At 54.1% G+C, this 3,989-nt stretch overlaps 1 protein-coding gene across 1 annotated transcript in view; it reads right to left on the bottom strand.

Annotated features, from left to right (window-relative positions):
- LOC108448788 overlaps positions 1 to 3,989 on the bottom strand; it is an 18,978-nt gene that overhangs the window by 6,360 nt on the left and 8,629 nt on the right. The window lies entirely within an intron of this gene.

Here is a 3,989-nt window from a genome sequence, read left to right as displayed (position 1 = left end):
TCCCCCCGTTGCCGCAGCGCCTAGGGCGGGGATCCGCTGCTCGCCGAGATGGGATTGATAAGATCCCTGGGAGGCACGGAGGGCCCGCGTGCCAAGCACAGCCAATTAATGTCAGCCCTTTCCCATGCCAACCAATTAAGCTGTGTGTACTTGTCACCAGCGCCGGCAAGGGGGTGGAGGGCGCAAAGGACGCGGTTCCAGGGAAGCCTTGAAGATCTAAAAACCTCCTTAATTTATGGGCGGGAGGGGGAGGGCGCAGACACCCTGCGCTAACCCGAACGGGCCTGATTAATGGCTCGGCTAATTTAGGAGCTGCTTGGCTCTGCTGACCTGGGGAGGCTCCATTTAACAGGAATCAGGCTGGCATGGGAAGCAGGGAGCAGCTGAACGATGTAAGAAGCAACAGATGGGCTCCGCGGTCGCCTTGCCAAGCACCAACACTGTTTTCTGAGCACTTGCTCTTAAACCTCCTCCAAAAGGGAAAAAGTGATAATCAGAACCATAAAACACGTGGCTGATCCAGGAACGGGGAGGGCGGCAGCTCTTCTGCCCGGCCGAGAGCTCCTGGGCTGGGAAATGATCCCAGAGGTGCCAGCCACCTTCAGCCCTGCTCATCCCCATCCATTGCAGGGAGCGGGGAAGGAGAAAAAACGTCTTCCGCCCCACCTGTGCCGCGGACAATCATGGGTTGTTGGGAGGCAGAGGAGGGGGAAAAGCTGGTGAAACACTTGGAAAAACTGGGGGGATCCTGCAGCTTCAGCTTGGTCTGGATGGGGGAAGATTCACAGGTCCTGGAGATTCTCAGGCTCTGGAAAAGAGCCTCTCTCCAAGATAAGCAACGCTCCAAGCTGCAGGGAGTGACTTTGGAAGCACTTGCAGAAGCAAGCTTAACAGGGGGGTTTTCCCAAAATCCAGCATTCCCGAGGGCAGATCTTCCCAGGCAGCTGTGGCTTGGATTCCTTGGATGGTGAGGAGGCTCGGAGCAGCAGTGCTAGCAAAGCACCCAGCTGGCTGCCAGGAAGATGGGAGATTAAAGTCGTGGAGCTGCCAGGGCTTTGCAGGAGGAGGAGGACGAGGATGTGGGAGACCTGCAGCAGTCTGGGATCAGATCCAGGTGGGATGGCTTGGAAATACACGGGAGCGATGGAAAGGTTGGGCTGTTTATCCCAGGGGTGAGCAGAGGCCCCAGGAAGGCACTGAACAGAGCAACCTGTCTGGGGCTGGAGTTTTTTAATAAAGAAACAGTAAAAAACCAAATAACAGAGCAGCTCCTGCTTGCCAAGGGCTTTGGGAATCACACCTGGCACAGGAACACAGCACAGCTGAGCTCCTCGGAGCCAGAGCTTGGAGGAGGAAAAGGGATTGCTCTCTACACCCCATATGGGGTGCAGAGGAAAAAAATCCCCCAGACTCATAAAGTCTTGTTGGTTTTTTTTTTACAGCTGCCTACTTTCCCCCAGGAATAATATTTATCTGCACAGATCTTGTGCTGTGGCTCTGTTTGCATCCAAATAAAAATAAGGAATCACCATTGATCCTCTCATCCCTTTTCTGTTTTGTTTATGGAGAAATGTGCCTGAGGAGCAGGAGATTATATCTGTAGGTGATGGTTTGCAAAGCTCTCCTGGAGCCCCACAGGGCCTGGGAGCACAGCAGTGTTCAGAGGCCCATCTCACACAGGGGTTTTCCACCTTTTCATGTGGATGCTCTGGGATAGAACAGCTCCTAAGCAGGTCCCTTTCAAAGGCTGCAGATCCCCAACTCTAAGCCAAGTCAAGTGGAAAAAAAAAAGTTTTCCTTTTTCCCCTGGATATAATGGGCACAGTAAGATGTCCCTGAGCTCCCTGGTGTAGCTGGCACAGCAATCCCATGGCCTTGCCAGATTTTGGAGATGGGGTGACCCAAGGGCTGCCAGGAAACTCCAAAAACTCCGGAGCTTCGCTGCCCAAGGTGTTATTTGGCTCTGCTGGTGGAGTGACTGAGCCCCAGGAACCTGTCCCTTCCCAGCCCAGACTCTCCAGAGCCACAGATCATGGAATGATTGGGTTGGGAAGGACCTTAAAGCTCAGCCAGCCCCACCCCCTGCCACGGGCAGGACACCTTCCCCTATCCCAGGTTGCTCCAAACCCCATCCAACCTGGCCTTGGACATTTCCAGGGATCCAGGGGCAGCCACAGCTTCTCTGGGGAAACCATTCCAAGACCTCCCCACCCTCACAGGGAAGAATTCCTTCCCGATATCCCACCTAACTCTGCCCTCTGGCAGTGGGAAGCCATTCTCTTGTCCTGGCACTCCCCTCCCCTTCGTCTAAACACACCTTTGAGGCTCTTTGAAAACCATCCTTGGGATTTGCCTCTTCCCTGCACAAATCTGTGTCCTTTGGCCCCCAAGGTCCTGCCGCAGCCAGATCTGCTGCATTTCAAAGGCCTGGAAAAAGTGAGGAGCAGCAGCTGGCACTGCTGGCTTTGCTAAAAGCAGGGAGGGCCTTTCCCTAATCCCAAAAGAGAGGGATGGCAAAAGCCCAGCGCTGCCACTACCCTCCCTGGGAAAGGGCTTTGTCTGTGCTAGCTGGGTGGGAGATAAGGATGCTGTGGGAAGAAGGGAGTGGTGGCCGGGAGTGAGGAATGGGCTGCCCCTTCCTGCTCAGCCCCTAATTGATGAGGAGCAGCTCCTGGCAGAGATGCCCTTCCCAGGAATGACACTCCCCCCTGGATTTATTCAGAGTGGAGAGCACATCCCAGCACAGCCACACCTGTAACAGCAGGGAACAGCCAGAACTCATTCCCAACCCCCTGCCCTGGATTTCTGAGCTGTGAGTGGTGCCTGTTCCATCACCAGGGGCTTTTTAGGGCAGCCGGTGGCATTTCCCAGCACACGGGAGGCAGTTTATTACCAGTGATTTATTAAACTGCTCCAGCTTGTCAGCAGCCACTTGAAACATTCCCTTTCCTTTTTTTTTTTTCCCCTTCAGCTTTGCTAATGTCTTTATAAAGAGCCGGATAAATAGATTTCCAGCACTTCTGACTGTCACGGATCAAACCTCAATCGATATGGCCCAGATTAGAGATGAGGTGAGACTGAGCCTCCCCACCTCCCTCCAGCCCCAGCTGCGGAGGTGAATTGATGGGAATGCGCTTCCAAGGAACAGATAAATACATTTTTGCTTGCTCACAGCAGAGCTGGACTTGGCAGTTCCCGATTTCTCCCAGTTGTGGCCTGTTCCATGGGTGGGGGAGTTCCAGGTGATTGCTGCTCCTGCCAGACTCCTCTCCTGCATCCTTTCTGTTCATGGATAGACCCTCCTGGCTTTATAATCTACTGTACTCATGGAGTTCAGAGGCTTTCAGCTCCTGCCTGATGAATCTTTCCAGGACAAGACCCCTCTCTGTCATTAGTTTGATCAGTCTCAGCTCATCAGCCTTAATTTATTTGCTGCAGAATCACTGTTTAAAGGTTTGCTGAGCTGAAACTGGTCCTGCTCCCTCCCCAGATGGCCCAAGAGCTACTTCTGCCAGTGCCAGCATACCCAGAGCCATCCATTCCAGCTCTCGGGTCAGACATCAGGAGGAATTTCTTCATGGAAAGGGCGGTCAGGCATTGGAAGGGGCTGCTCAGGGAGGTTTGGAGTGCCCATCCCTGGAGGTGTCCAAGGAAGGACTGGAGGTGGCACTCAGTGCTCTGGTGGGGATCAGTCACCAGCTGGACTCAATCCTGAAGGGCTGTTCCAACCTCAGCGATTCTGGGATTCTGCATCACACACCTGGCACAAGCCAAAAGAGAATTGGATTTTTCCCCTTTCCTCATCAGAGGAACCCTTAAAGAAAATGCCCCACTGTTCCCTCCTCATGCTCTGCTCTGTCCCCAGCTCCCTGTGAGCCCGGGCACAGCTGGCCCCGAGCTGCTGCAGTCCCTGGGTGCTCTCCCAGTGGAGCTCTCCCCTCCATCCCTCCTCCTCTCTGGATAATTGAGCTCCGAGTCGAAACCAGATG

Source organism: Corvus brachyrhynchos, unplaced genomic scaffold (assembly GCF_000691975.1).
Source record: "Corvus brachyrhynchos isolate BGI_N302 unplaced genomic scaffold, ASM69197v1 scaffold220, whole genome shotgun sequence".
NCBI classification, from domain to species: domain Eukaryota; kingdom Metazoa; phylum Chordata; class Aves; order Passeriformes; family Corvidae; genus Corvus; species Corvus brachyrhynchos.
The sequence above is the reverse complement of the archived record's forward strand: the minus strand, read 5'-3'. Positions and strand labels throughout refer to the sequence as shown.